This window comes from Meles meles, chromosome 3, assembly GCF_922984935.1.
Source record: "Meles meles chromosome 3, mMelMel3.1 paternal haplotype, whole genome shotgun sequence".
Taxonomy (NCBI): Eukaryota; Metazoa; Chordata; class Mammalia; order Carnivora; family Mustelidae; genus Meles; species Meles meles.
The window spans coordinates 150,583,780-150,600,288 of NC_060068.1; the positions used below are offsets into that span (position 1 = coordinate 150,583,780).

The 16,509-nt window shown below is 36.6% G+C and overlaps 1 long non-coding RNA gene across 1 annotated transcript in view; it reads left to right on the plus strand.

Annotated features, from left to right (window-relative positions):
- The window catches only part of LOC123938075, a 61,166-nt gene extending 45,158 nt beyond the window's left edge, over positions 1-16,008 (plus strand). The window contains exon 3 of the long non-coding RNA XR_006817669.1: positions 15,889-16,008. This is a non-coding gene — a long non-coding RNA (uncharacterized LOC123938075). The remainder of the gene's footprint in view (positions 1-15,888) is intronic.
- Positions 16,009-16,509: the final 501 nt, after the last annotated feature.

Genomic DNA, 16,509 nt, shown 5'->3' on the forward strand with positions numbered 1-16,509 from the left:
TCTCTACATTAGTTACTTTACCCTTTCCTGCAGGCACCAATGCCTAATGCTCTTAGAATGGATATAAGCCTAGGGGCTCCTGGGTGGCTCAGTGGGCCAAAGCCTCTGCCTTCAGCTCAGGTCATGGTCCCAGGGTCCTTGGATGGAGGCCCGCATCGGGCTCTCTGCTCAGTGGGGAGCCTGCTTCCCCCTCTCTCTCTCTCTGTCTGCCTCTCTGCCTACTTATGCTCTCTCTCTGCCAAGTAAATAAATAAAATATTTTAAAAAAATAATGGATATAAGCCTTAAGAACACAGAACAAAGAGAAGACACAGGGGATGAAAACCCAGGGAGAAGGTTGTTAGGTTATTGGGGCACCAGTTCAGTGGTGTAGGAATGGCAGTAAAAACCTCAGATGATCCAAAGGAGATGACAGTCCCAGTCAGAACTAGATGTTCGAGGCTTATCAAGTAGTGTGAGAGAGTCTATGCGAGTGGCACAGGGTCTGAAGCTGTGGGTGACAGTGGGAAGTCACAAAGTTATTGACATCACATAGGCAGAGCCTGAGGTATAGAGCTAGCATTCTAAAATTGCCCCAGATCCAACTGGAAGTAGAACTGTCTGATGTGGAGAAACAGAACGGATACTGAACAAGCCTAGAGTAATCCTCCAATATGCTGATGCTGGAGGAAATACCCAGTATATTTTGGAGAGAGAGAATTTGTTAGGTATGTAACAGTATACGGATAATACACACTCTAGTATCCCATTCCAGGTAACAAAGAAATGCATTGCATCAAATTCTACCATAGGTACATTGGGTCACAGTACTTACAATCTAAAGACCAAAGCATATTCTAAGGTAATGATTAGAGAGAGAGGCTGTAGGTTCAATGACTATTGCAAGCATGAGCTTCCCACAGTAATTAGAAGGCTTTATAAACTAGTCCAATTGCACCGCAATTGATTTTTAGTCATTTGGGAACTTCTTAAGCTAGGTATCATGCTAGACACTGACTATGGCTGCATACATGAACAAGATGAAATTTTCATCCTTGTTATCTTCTTTTAACGTGGTATGGCATTAAGGTATGTGGACTTGAGATCAGCCAGATTCCAATTTTGGGTTTCATCCCTTCTGAGTTGCCATGGGTAGGTTACTTAACTAATGAATTCTTAGTTTCCTCATGTGTCAAATAAAGATAATGTCCAGATCACAGAGCTATTAAAGTCAAACACAGCAAAGCCTGCAGTGCACTAATACTTAGTAAATTCTCAATAATTGTTAGCTGCTATTATCCTTTAACATTTTGTGAACAAGAACACACAGTTGTTGAGAACCGTAGTAGGAGACTCATATATGAGAATTGCTGCACATTAATTTATACCTGATGGCAATCTAGACTTTCTTCTGTCACTTTTCCAAGAAATACTACTACAGAGGCATTAGTGAGCTACGTTCATATTCAGGAACCTGTCAGAGTTCCTAACTGGTGAAACTGACATCTTGGTTGGAGATGATAAATGTAAAAATTAATGAAACATAAACATGTGAATGATAGAGTTGTAAACATGGTGGATGCTTCTTAAAAATCCAGAAATAAGGCACAAGACCCAGAAGTCTGAAGCTTCTGAGTATAGAGCCACAGAAGGGGATCCAAAAGAAGAAGAGAAAAGTTCAGGCACAAGATATATTAGGTAAACTCTGCCACATGACAAGAGTCCAGGAGTGAGGGACATGCCAGTGAGGGCATACCACTGGGTTCAAATTAGACCAGAAAAGAAGCGCAGGGTGGTGGTAAATCTGGGCTAGAAATACAAAGTGTGATATTGACTGTGGTTGGTAAAACTGATGGTTTCTCTGCACTATCAGATAGAGTGGCTCATCAGCAAGGACTGACAGTTCCAGAGGGAGAAAAAAAGATATGTATAAAGTCCAAATTGGAACAAAATTGGCCATAGTTCTGGTCAGACTGAGGTAAAGTGGCTGTGGTTGTCAAAGGCATAGGCTCTTTCTTAAGGTCTGAGTCTTCAGGGAGGCTCTTCCCAAGGAGAATGTCATGTCCAAAACAGTGCCATTTAAGATATTCCCCGAGCACGATCTAGAAGCCACTGATACTTTAACAAAGAAAGGAAAGAAGAAGGAGGAAAGGAAGGAAGGAAGGAAGGGAGGGAGGAAAGAAGGGACTAGATCAGTTTAGCCTCAGCTACAACGGTAAGGACCTAAGGTGAGCAGATGCTAACCAGTTCTGTACTTAGGTTGATGAGAAAAAAAGAATCAAAATGTCTCTTCCTTATACATTATTGCAAATCTAAAAGATTTGTCCAAAAAAGTTGCCTTTTGATGTCTGAAGTTAATCTGTATAGCAATGCAAATGAACAAAATTTAGTAATGAAAATCTAGGACAAATGCATAGCATTTCATTCCTTGGAAATGAAAGATTTAAATGTGTGTGTGGCACATATAAGCAAAAGCTTATGTATATAGCTGACTGCTACTTTAAAATGAAACATATTCATACAAGTTCATATCATTCTAATAATGTAGGAAAGCAATAATAATCCCAGTAAAGTCAGTCCTACCATATCAAGAGAAACCTTTCTCAAATCACTCAACAAATGAAATTTTGAGCTTTGGGGGCTACTGAAGAGAGGAAAAACAGAATTAATTTTCATAGGAAAAGTGATCAGATAAATATGGACAATGTAAGGTGTTTCTAAATCTTGCTTCTTTAGGAACTTTGTGAAAGTTCCACTGTCAACTGAAAGGGATTAGCATGGCTTTAGAACCCTGCTAGTGGGTAAACTTCTGCCCATCGAAAAAAGAACCACTTTGAAATTAAAGCTCAGATTCCATAAAAGAAAAGTTCTTCAAAATTTGCACCATGTTCCAATAAATTTGCTTTAAATCAGAGAAAACAATCCTTAATCTCTGAGTAGAAATGTTTCACACTGTTGGCTCAGTCTGCTTAAACAAATCTAATCTATTCTAATATATCAGCTATGAGAGGGTCTGGGGAAAAGGGGAAGGACCTGCACACTTTTTATGCTATTGCTGTTGATGGGGTCACAAAGAGGGCTTGTTTTCCATCTTTTCTTATATCTGATAATAACCAGAACTGATGTGCAAACAGCTAAAAAGGCCAGGATAACGGAGATCAAACAAGTAGAGACCCTGTGAAAGACAAAAATGGATGGGACATTTAAAGAAATGAGTTTATTTAGGTTATGGCAATGAGGATAATGTTCATTAGTGAGAAACATCTAAGGAAAGGTGGAGGGAGGGCCTGCAGTTTTATAGAGGCAGATATGAAGAAGGTTGGAGATGGGTCCTACATGAGTCGCTGAGAAATGGTGGAAATGAGTCTTACGTGAGGGCAGAGTGGTCTTTGAAAGTAGCCACATCTCAGAATACAAAAGTCAAATCTCAGGGCTCAAATAAAGTACAATGCTGTCACCCCTTTTTATTCTTTAAAAAAAGTCAATTGTTAGTTGGCTTAAATAAAAGAGCTACTTTATTCTACACAATACTACATCATTCTTACTTACAAACTAAAGCAAATTGAAATAGTAAATAGTACTACAAGTAGCACAAATAGTAAATTTAGAAACAACTGTGATGGAAATGCTTTCAAATTTATAGTTAAAAATAAATTACAGGGAAGAGAAGCAAAGTTTTGTAAAACATATATTTGAAGTCTACAGTGGTTGTTTTTTGCAGATCTCTAAAACCAAAGAACTGGAATAACAAAACTAATGTATCTTTTTTTTTGGGGGGGGGTGAATGAAGACTATATAATCCCTGAATCTGTTTCTTGCACAGTGGTACTTTGATTATTATTTATTAAGGCAACTTTCAGAGATTCATTAAAACAATACAATAGCATAAGTAACACCCATGTACCACAACCTGACCTCAGTGATTGTTACTATTCTACCATTCTTATTTCTTTATTCCCCAAGAAGTTTTTACTCAAGTATTTTAAATAAAAAACTAAACATCGGGGCACCTGGGTGACTCAGTGGGTTAAGCCTCTGCCTTCGGCTCAGGTCATGATCTCAGGGTCCTGGGATCGAGCCCCGCATCGGGCTCTCTGCTCAGCAGGGAGCCTGCTTCCTCCTCTCTCTCTCTGCCTGCCTCTCCAACTACTTGAGATCTCTGTCTGTCAAATAAATAAAATTTTTTAAAAAAATTAAAAACAAAAAACAAAAAAATCCCAAAACATCATATTTAAACAAAAATAGTATGAATATTTAACTGGAAATGGCTTGTTTTTAACCAAAGGGAAAATACCATTATCAGAACTTTAAAAAGATCAATAGTAAGTCCTTAATGTTTTATAGTGTTCAGTCTCTGCAATTTTCCTCATCTCCAATAGAGGTTTCTTGGTTTACTCAGATTAGGATCCTAATGAGATGCATACATTGCGTTTGGTTGAAATATCTTTTTAAGTGTTTTTTCATCTCTAATATCTCACCTTTCCCTTTTTATGCCGTGTGTCTGTTTAATAATCCGAGTCTTCTTTTGTCACAGAATTTCTACATTCTAGGTTTGACTAAAAGTATCCTTAGAATTTCTTTTAATCTGAGTTAGAATCTTGATTCAGATTCAAGTTTTATGGCAGGAATATCTAGCAACTTTTTGTTCAGATTAAATCCTATTAGGGTTGTGGATATATTAAATACCTTCTTTAGATGGATCAAAGTTCCTGAACACAAGTGAATTTTTAGAGCTCCATCTATTTGTTCTATTTCTCAGCATCCAAAATGATCCTTAAAGAACAAACTTCAAATTCTAGGTGTGTCCATAGAAAAAAGCATGAAAACCCAAAGGACTGCATTTCTAAAATACTTTCCTTATTTGGACATAAAGGGACTAAACAGAAAGAGATGCTCAAAGCCCAGCTTCACAGAGTTCATATCTCTTCCAGAGTGCTGTCTTGGGGTAAAAGCAGATCTTCTTCCTCCAAGATAATTTTAAACTCTCACTCCCATTTCAATTATTGATGTGTAATTACTCCTATCCACTATTTCTCATGTACAAATTTACTCTCTTCAAATGTAGGATCTTTTAGGTTTATTCTTTTACCTTGGACCCAAAAATCACTTCCAACTTCCAGATATTATCAGGTTCTAAAGGAATAAATGTTCATCTTGATGAAGGTGAAGCTATACTTCTGGTTGTGCTAAAAGCATGTCGGGGGGCTTCAGGACACCCCCCCCCCTTGAAGTAAAGGAAAGGTTGCAACAGAAAGCAAAAATGAGAAAGAAGGAAGAAAGCAAACATAAATTACAAGTCCTTCATGGTTTAACCAAGGAATGGCCATGTCTATGTATTGAATGAATCTGTCCAAACCCTTACAGTAGATCACTCTGTTTCTATCACAGAGATATTTTAAGATCTGTGAGACAAGAACATCAAATTTAAGTACACTGTCCTTTTTCTGGGATTCGCAAATTACATCTGAGAAAGATAGAAACATAGATCCCATTTAATTTATCATCTACTCACATCTCTTCCCTCAGCATCAGTCCTTTATTTTCTGAATAATTTTTATTCCTTTTCTTTGCTTATATCTCCATTTAGGTAATACTGGCATGACTTTACACGCTAACAGGCTCATTACTAGTTCCTGATCATTTTTGTTTGTTTTTCATATTTTATCCATCTCCCACAGAAAGACTATAACATCTAAGTCATTTATTAGTCTTGGTAGGAAACAAAATCTTTCCTTTATATGTAATTGTTCTGAGTTGTTTAGATTCTGACTGACTTTATTAAGATGAATTGAGCCATGGTAGGGAAGGCTTCTTGCTAATAGTTAATAAAGTTAAATTTTGTATGTGCAAAATGATCTCAGGGCCAGGGTGGATCTTATGATTAAAAACATTATTTGTCCTGGCTTTTAAACAGGGAACATTGCTGGTTAACTTAGTAGGAAGCAGAACAAATATCTGGTCAACATCACCCTTGACTTTGGACACTTAATGATTTGTACATCTTGTTTGTTGAACTGAACTGGTTCACTTAACTCTAATGGCTGTTTTCAAGGTTAAATTCATTTTTAAGCCTTCAGCCATGGAAATGCAGGAAGTAAATACTCACAGAATGGCAAGCTTGTAATAGGAACATGGTGAAAAACAAGGTGCTCATTCGACTAAATACAAAAAGGAATCATAATACTGAAGCCAGTCTGAAGATTACATGACTTACTGATTGGGCAACAAATATGGAGATTTTTTTTTTTTTGCCACTGTTTAACCAAACCTACATTAGCAATAGATTGCCATGTGAATAGGATCTAATAATCTTACTGTATTGGACTAGCTTCCTTAACAGTCAATTCAATAATAATCAGCATTCTGATTATGATGTTAAGACACTTGACTTTTCTAGAATTATTTCTACTCACTGAGAGAGTGAAAATGGCAGCATTCAAACATAAGAAACACGATTATTGTGCTAGAGTGGGCATTTTAGTATAATATTTGAAATAAAGCTAAGGTATTCTTATCTTTAAAGGGAAGGCCAAATGTATAAGGAAGTTTAAAAGATAGTTGAGGTCTTGAGGTACACTCTAATATAGAAACATTGCGTTATCTTATAATTCATGTGTTTAACAATAGCATTGAGATATAATCCATTTAAAGTGTATGATTCAATTTATTTTAGTATATACGCAGCTTTGTATAAACATCACCATAAGGTAAATTTAGCACATTTTGTTGATCCCAAAACAAACCCTGTGCTCATTAGCAGTAACTCTACATTCCCTCCTCCTCTCAGCCTCTAGTAATCAGTAGTCATCTTTCTATCTCTATTGATTTGACTATTCTGGATAATTCATGTAGATTATATTATATAATATGTGGTCTTTTATAACTGGCTTCTTTCACTTAGCATGATGTTACAAGATCCATTCAATACTTCATTACTTTCTATTGCCAAACAATATTCAATTATTGCCAAACAATATTCAATTGTTATCATTTGGGCCAGTAAAAATAAAGCTGCTATGAATAGCTAAGTTTTGTTTTGTTTTCCAGTTTTATCGAGGTATAAATTGACAAATAAAAACTGTGTATATTTAAGATGTACACTATGATTTGCTCTATGAATATATTGTGAAGTAATTACCACAGTCAAGTTAACTGGTATCTCCGTCACCTCACATAGTTACCATTGTATGTATGAACATGGTGAGAACACTTAATATCTACTGTCTTCAATGGGGCTCCTGAGTGGCTCAGCTGGTTAAGTACCTGCCTTCAGCTCAGGTCATGATCTCAGGGTCCTGGGACCGAGCCCCATGTTGAGCCTGAGAAAGAACTGCACACAGTCTTCCAGACTGCCAGAAATAAGTGGGATTTTAAATGTAAGCTTGGTTTCCAAGGAAGTTGTTCCCGCATCAGGGCTTATTGTTTCCTAAGCAAGGAAACCTGCCCCTGAGCTGGTGAAGCCTGGGGCCTGCACACGGCCTTCCCAAAACCCAAGGTTGGCAGTTGTTATGGACTGTTTGGGGGACTGTGTCTCTCCAACCGAATTCATATGTTGAAGGCTTTCCCTAGTACCTTAGAATGTGACTGTATTTCGAGATAAGGCCTTTAAAGAGATAGAGTTAAATGAGGGTGTTAGGGGCCCTAATCCACTATGACTGTTGTCCTTATTGGAAAAAGAAATTTACACGCAGAGGGATGACCACGTGAGAACATAGTGAGAAGGAGGCCCTCCATAAGCTAAAGAGAAAGGCCTCAGAAGAAACCAAACATTCCAACACCTTGATCTTGGACTTCCGGCTTCCAGAACTGTGAGAAAATCAAGTTCTGTCATTTAAGCCAGCCAGTTATTAGTCTTTGGTTATGGTAGCCCCAACAAGCTAATAAAGCAGTGATCCCAGGAGGCTCTTTCCCTGGTTCTCTTGAGCTTCTAGCTGCTGGGCCATCTTGCTCATATCATGGAACTATCAGCCTCCTTTTTTTTTTTTTTTTTAAGATTTTATTTATTTGAGAGAGGGAGGAAGAGCAGACAGAGATGGACATGCAGACTCCATGCTGAACATGAAGCCTGACACGGCGCTTGATCCCTTCCCTGAAATCATGATGTGAGCTGAAACCAAGAGTCAGACGCCTAACTGATTGAGTCAACCTGACGCCCCAGTCCTCCTCTTAATTACTAACTTAATTTTAATTCCTAATAAACTAATTTCTTCTTTTCTTTTCTCATTCCACTGAGAATGTGACCTGTTCACATACAGTATTGCCTTATAGAACAATGACTTATACAAAGTTTTTCCTTAATTCATATTTGACCTGACAAATACCATCCTGCCACATAGTAATGCTAAATAGTTACTATATTTCAAATAAAATATAACTGTGTGACATTTTTGGATGTATTACTTACACAGTGAATGTGTAAGATTTAGAATAGAGAATTTAATAGAACCCAACAGTGTGTGTCCTCTACCTTCTTTCCACAGTTGAGGTAAGGAAACTGAAACTTATAATGGAATCATCAATGATGTTCTTCTCTGAACACAGGCTATTAACACAGTGATCTTTGCTGTCATTCCATGGCACTGGTAAAGAATTTACTTTTTAGCAATATGAGATAAAATAAAATAAAAACAGTAGACTCTTGGTCTCTATCTGCTCTGAACTCAATTTTTAAAAATCTGAGTTAAGTCACAAACCCTAATTATTTTTGTCTTTATAATATTAAATGATTTTACTTGATTGCTTTCCACTTTTAACTAACTACTCAAACACCACAATGTCATAGTATTTCATGAACTATCCCCGGGGATTTTTACCATTTTTAAGAGGTATACTCCACTCCAAGCCAAACCTTGACTTACGTAAAGTTAGAATAACTAGAAATTTTCAATTTGTTTCAGAAGGATTGATTAGTGTTTGTATTTGAACAGTATTCTCCCTTTCTTTTTTTTTTTAAGATTTTATTTATTTATTTGACAGAGAGAAACACAGCAAAAGAGAGAACACAGCAGAGGAAGTGGGAGAGGGAAAAGTAGGCTCCCTGCCAAGCAGGGAGCCCGATGCAGGGCTCGATCCCAGGAATCCGGGATCATGACCATAGCCAAAGGCAGATGCTTAATGACTGAGCCACCCAGGTGCCTCAGTATTCTCCCTTTCTTATTCTGAATATTACTTAAGTTTGATTCATATGAAACATTTCATATATAACCATTATATAAAACAAGATACAACTCTTTTTTAAAAGCTTTATTTATTTGAGAGAGAGCAAGAGAACATGAGCTAGAGGGGCCACTGGGAATCTGAAGCTGACTCTGCACTGAGTACAGGGCCAGAGGCAGGGTTCGATCTTATGACCCTGAGATCACCATCTGAGCCCAAATCAAGAGTTGGACTTACTGAACAAACTATGCCACCCAGGTGCCCCAAAATAAGACACAAGAGGCTTTCAAAATTTTTCTTGGCAGCTGTCAACCAGGTTTTACATTTTCAAATTCGTGTGGACACTGACCTCTAAGTTAGCTGACAGCAATAAGGCTGGCAATAGGACTTCTCTTAAATAATAACCACTTGGTGAACAAAATCTTTCTACTGGTTAGAGTTCTCTCAACATCTGAAGCAAGGGGAATTTTGTGACTAATTTAAGATGGAATTACTTATCATGGCTTGGTATCCTGCTCTTATGATCTAACATTGCCAAGGAAATCAATGAATAAAGTGTTAAAATTAAAATGGGGGAAAAAGTTTGAATGAGGAAAGTTTGTTTAAAAGTGCCTTTCAAATTCTTAGCCCAGCTTAGAAAATACCTTCTTTATAAAACTCTGAAGCTTTTCAGTATTACTTACAGATTGATTTATATCCTCTAATTCATTGCCAAGGTCTGGTATACACTCAGTGCTGTGTGGTTTTCAATGTGAAAATGCACATTAAATCAAAGAAGAGAAATGGAGTCCTAAAGAAATGTTTCATTTAAAATTATGAAATATAAAAAGACTACTACTACTACCATTTTTAAAGTTCTTTAAACCCAGGAGTTTACATTCTATCTTTTAACCAGAAAATAATTAGCTTTAGCGACTTTAGTAAACAAGTTCCTTCCTACATCTGACTTAGAGAAAAAAGATTGAACAGAAGAAATTGAGTCAATAACCAATAACCAATACTTAGTTAAATATAATAGTTAAAAATGTTTTAGTTTTTGTACTGAAGTCAGTTGCTGTCTCTCCCAGTATCTCATATCTCTGCCGCTACATGATTATCCAGTAAAAATAATCTCAAAACCATAAACACTCATGTTGGCAAAACAAAAACAAAAAACAAACAAACGAACAAAACCCTTATTTTTAAAAATTATTTTCTTTACTGAGACTATAAAGAGAAGCAAGTTATTTTTTTTTAAGGTTTTATTTATTTATTTAACAGAGAGAGATACAGAGAGAGAGGGAACACAAGCAGGGGGAGTGAGAGAAGGAGAAGCAGGCTCCCCGCTAAGCAGGGAGCCTGATGCAGGACTCCGTCCCAGAACCCTGGGATCATGACCTGAGCCAAAGGCAGATGCTTAACTGACTGGGCCACCCAAGCACCCTCAGGCAAGGTATTTTAGAAGAATTTATGACAAATGTTAAGCACCAAGTCTTAACACATTTACTTTTATAAGGCATAGGTCCTACTTAAAATAATCATCAGCAAGTCTATTTACAGTTTCTATCCCCAAAATAAATCCTCAGTCTGACCACTTCTTACCATCTCCATCACCTCCACCCAAGACTAGGGCTGAGACAGATAGAATGCACATATACAACTGTACTGGTCATTAAAATATTGAAGCAATTCTGGCAAGCTTGTATATAGCCTCTTAGCCATGTGCTGAGCCTGCCAGGTGCCCCTGCCAGCCACTCTGAGCTTTCCTCTGAGACACCCTAGACTGCCCTGGATATAGAAACTGAAGCGTTAACAGCTGATATAGCAGGAATCCCACCCACATTTTGATCCTTGCGACTGGTCAGTATGTATGACATACGGGACCCTCTCTTGCAGTAGACTCCCTGCTATCATTCTTATCCCCTTGACGTCTGTTCTACAGGAAGGCAAGGTGATTTTTACTATTACTAATGCAAATCAGATCATATTGCTTTCCTCTTTAAATTCTTCAGCAGTTTCTCATTATATTTAGAATGAAATCCAAACTCCTACCTAGGCTTAGTTGGCTTGCTGATGACTCTATCTGTTCCCAAAGTCTAGTCAGTGGCTATCCTACAATTTCCTTCCCATGTGCCTGTTTGTTCTTTCCCTCTGCCATAATACCCTTTCTTCCAATGCTTCCAGTCCAAAACCAACTCTTTCACTAACAATAAGCTCAAATGCCATCTCCTTAGGACATTCTTTGATCAACCTATAGATGTAATCTCTCCCTCTCAAGCATTGCTACCAATATTCCTCTATTCTCTTAAGACCTTAATTGCTGATTTTTATTTATGAATTACCTTCTCCTCCCAGTGAACCATATGTACTTTGAAAGATATATTTTTAACCCAGATATAAGCTTTCATTTCAGTCATCAGTAAGTTCCCATCTAGAATGAACTTGCCTTTCTGTTTATTAGCTGACTTCTTTCTTTATGATAAACCTCAGTTTTAGGTCATGGGACAAAGAGAGTCTTCATAAATTTGCACTTCATGGTGAGTTAACTTTGGCTTATGGGAAGGGAGCTGTGACAATTCCCCTCAGGACACATTGCTGCCTGCTTAGGAAAACTTAACTATAGTTTATAAACTTGAAGGAAAATAAGGTAGAACAACTCCCTAAAGAGATTCTTTCCAGATGTTTTTTGAGTAAAGTTAAATCCTTATAATCATTCAATGTTCACTAGTCTCCTTGCTCAAGAGTTCATCCAACTATGCAAGTCATATTTCTTCTCTAATAAAAACAGTTTTAAGCCAATGAAAGTATTTACTGGCATTGGTTCACTTCTATGAGAAGTGAATATTTTAATATTTTTAAGCAGATGATCTAACTGCAAAGCTAAATTATTTGTACTTCTCATAAATCTTATCTTTTATCATCAAACAATTATTTTTGGAATTATAATATTTTAGTGCCAGAGTTCCTTAGAGTCCAGATAACAATAGCTAACACCTAACAGAATATGCCAGGTATTGTTTTAAGTGCTTTCTATGCAGTAATTCATTTAATCTTGACAATAGCCTCTGAAATAAGTACTATTAATATCATCATCCTTATTTTAAAGAAGGAAAAATTGAAATACAGAGAAGTTAAGTAACTTATCCAATGTCACAAAGCTAGTAAACAGCAGAGATGGAATTTGATCCCAGCCACGTCTTGTTTGGATTTATATGGCAAACATGTCCTTGTTCTAACCCCCTTCTCCATCACCTAGTTTTGAGGTAAAATATTTGACTTCTTAACCCCCTTCTCCATCACCTAGTTTTGAGGTAAAATATTTGACTTCTCAGCTTCCCTTACATATTGAGGAAGATATGTGGCCCTTCTCTGCCCAGTAAGAGTAGACATGAGTTCTTGGGAAAGATTTCCCTTCCTGAATAAAAAAGAAAACTTCATAAAGAAAAATATTTGGCCATTTGCCTTATTTACATTGTTGCTCTCATATCCTAATTTTAGGATACTTATTACTTATTTTTTAGTGGGAGTTGTTCTTTCTTATTTAGTCAATACCTGAAAAACAGTTTTAAGAAGAAAGGGAGAGTGAGATAGGACACAAGCAGCTTAAATTCAGGTATATTGCCTCTCCTCAGTTCTGCTGTGTGCTGTGCCCTGGGGCATGTTACCACTCCGTCCCTACACTAATGAGGACATCGATTGTGTCCTCAGCAATCAATGTGGTATAAATGTATACACACTCTCCACTTCAGGGTGAGCAGGGTGGTTTACTGAGAACTATATGTCACATATAGTTATTTTTTTATTTCTTTGGAGCAGGAGGGTAGTTGAAATGATTTATTTATTTCTCTTAAACTGACTCTGGTAGATATTGGTCTGGGACTTGACCTCCATAAGTAAAGTGAGGGTTAAATAAAACAGTGCATGTATAGTTTCTGGCATATGTGATGTGCTAATTAAGTTCTAGCCATAATTGTTTTGCTCACATATGTAATTCTCTAGCCATAATTAAAATAAAACAAAGTCAAGCAGATTTATACCACACTCTTAAGATTACCTAACCACTTTCTTTGGTTGCTTAGCAATGAAGGACAAAAGGACAAAGCTACCAGTGTGACCAAATACTGAATTTACATGATTGGAATTTTAGCCCCAAGAAGTCTTTCAATAGTAGATATTGTCTTAATGTGAAAATGACAATAAATACTCCATATCTGACCTTGTACTCATATTGAAACATGTTTCCAGATATAAAAGCTATCCTTCTCCTTTGCAATAATTTTCAACTGGGAGACATTTTCACTGAGGAAGAGTTTTGCTTACTATTTAGTAAGTTTTGACTTTTATTTACCATGATGAGTCGACAAATGCAATAGAATAATGTGTTATCTTAAATATCTTGGGTCAGTGGAGGAAAAAAACAGAGGCAACCTTCATGTGTTAATGATATTTAACAAATGAAATGACAAATGTGAAAACAATGTTTTCAAACTATTTCAAATAGAGATAAATAGAATTCAGTGAAGGAGAATTGAGTGATGAGAGGACACACCATAGCATAAGCAAGATCTACTCAAAAGGACTGACATTTTGCTAATTAATCCATATATATATATATATAGAGAGAGAGAGAGAGAGAGAGAGACAGAAGAGATATATGTCACTCATTCTATTTCTATAGCTACCAAATCGCAAACCATCATTAGCAATAAGTGTAGCAGTAAGAATATGAAGAATATTTTGTTAATAGATTGTTAAACCTTTTCCAGTATTTTAATTTCAAGCACAACCACTGAAATGACTGAGTCATTAAAATAATGTGAGAGTAGTTTAAAAACAGCTTACTGTTTAACAGAAAGAATATCAACAGCATTAATGACAATGACTTAGAAGATGGCCCATCATAAGCAAAATTTAAGGAATCATGTTAATCACAAGTGAAAAAGAGACTAGCAAAGCACATTTTCAAACCAATAAGCTCAACTTTAGCAATTAATTAAAACACTATTTATCATATCAAATTAATTTTAATGTTATTAGTTGTAGAGTTCCCTTTCAAAATTTGGGTATTTTGGTAACCACTTTTAGCAAAAATAATTCCAAACTTAACCAGAATATGAAACACAATTACTTCCTGCATCTTAGTAAAGTCACATAGAAGCCCTCCAAATTTGTCTAGAATGTTTTAAAACTTTTTTTAAAATGTGTGATATACTATAAATTTATTCTTATTTTAAAGCAGTAAAAGGCTCTAGCATAAGTAGTTTACTCTAAATTGTTAATATATATTTTCACATTATTACAATAAAAATTATGCAAGTCAAAACTCAAGTTCTTAAAAATGTTTTCCTTACAAAGTAGTCTATATATCATACTCAATTTTGAGAATCTGAAATTTTTAAGAAATTGAATTGTGTTATATTGTCAATATTGATGCATGTATCAAATGTAATGTTTGTTTATGCTTCTTCTCTTAAAAAAAAAACTGCCTACAACTTCAAGATTTAGTTTAAAAACCACCAATTCTGTGAAGCTATTCCTGAACTCCACACCACCACAGTTAACAATAGAGTTAATCACTTCCTCTGCAAGTAGCCTTTATAGCTCTTTCACATTTCAGTGTCCTTTTATCATCTTCTGATCTTCCTTCCCAGAAAGCAAAGTCTTTTAGGACATAGTCTGTAATTTATTCATCATTGAAATCACAGTTCCTGGTCCAGTCCCTGGCACATGGAAAACATTCAATAAATGTCTAATGAATAAATAAACAAAATAGTTGTTTAATTAATTGGTGGAAAGGCAGAAGCAATTACTCCCATCAGTAATAAGACTCAAAAATCTGCAGCATGTGATCTCTTGAAACACATCAATGTCAGAAAGCTAGTTTGTAATGTTCATACACCATCCTGGCTTTTTCATACCGGAGAAAAGCAAGAATACTCACTGTAGGAATTTACAGATTGTAAATCAGTCTATCAGCAAGTGTTTCCCAAACTGTCATCTCAACCTCTCATCTTGGGGAATGATTTCTTAGGGGAAGTAAGAGGAAGGGTATCAGAGAGCTGTGCTGAAAAATAACCAGTTCAAGAAAGTCACTGAACTTTGAATGAAGTTGCTGCTGGGGACACATCTGTTTAGGACTCAAATGAAAGGCAACAGAAGAGACATGGACCCCTTTATGAGTTGTGTGTAAGTCCCAGCACCATGTCTGAAACTCTTATCAGCTGGAAATATAAGCCAAGTTCCTACCTAATTTTCCTTTTCACCCTGGGAATTGCTTGGCAGAAACTGCTATGCTTTGGTAACAAAGAACTACCAAATCCTAGCAGCCTAAAACAACAACGGTTTCTTTCTCACATGAATGTCCACCAGCTGGTGGTTTTGCTCTGCGCCATCCTCACTGAAGACCTAGGCTAATTGAGCATCCCCTGTCTGAAACATCCTGGTCGTCTTGGCAGAAGTAGCTTTTGAGGGTCAAGCAGCAGCAACTAAATGCTCCAGCTCAAAAGTGATATGTGTCATTTCTGCACATGACACATACTTTCCAAAAATAGTGGCCCCTCCCAACCACAAGGTGGCAAGCAGTGCCATCCTATTTTGTGCTCAGAAGCTGAGGAGCCAGCACTTACTACCACCCCTAAGACTAACTCATTTGGGAGGTATGCCTTGCCAGATTACCAGAATCTTGTCATGGGGATTACCCTCTTTTCAGTTAGGAAAAAACAAAAACCAGATCAGACCAAACCTAAAAATCTTCTTTTCCTATTAATTTATTAGCCTCAAATTTGCCTTTCAAGAGATGAACTATACTCTGTGAACAGCCATTATGTGGGGCAAAAGAAAACAGACACAACGATGACATACTGCATGATAACGTGAAGTTCAGGAACAAGTGCGCCTAATCGATGGTGAGAGAACACTGGAGGGCGATTACCTCGGGGTGTAATACTGACTGGGAGGAGTACCTTCAAGGGGCTACCAAGGTTTTTTCTCTGCAGGTACATACAGAAAAGTTGACTGAACTGTACTCTTAAGATTCGGTTGTTAAATGTGTGTGTGTTATAGCTAAAAAAATAATTCTCATATATAGAACATAGGCATTAATGGAAGCTGGGGAGAAATGAAAGATTCGTGTAAGTCCATCTTTCTCTCTCTCTCTTTTTGTTTTTCCTCATACACTCTCTCACACACATTTTATTTCTTTTTTTAAATATAATTACTTAACATACAGTGTATTATTAGTTTCAGAAGTAGATTTCAATGATTCCTCAGCCTTAATAACAACCACTGCTCATTATATCACCTGCCTCCTAAAGCCTATCTTTTATCTAGCATATTGTTTAAAAAACAAAACAAAACAACAACAACAACAACAAAACTGCATCTGTAATCCAAATG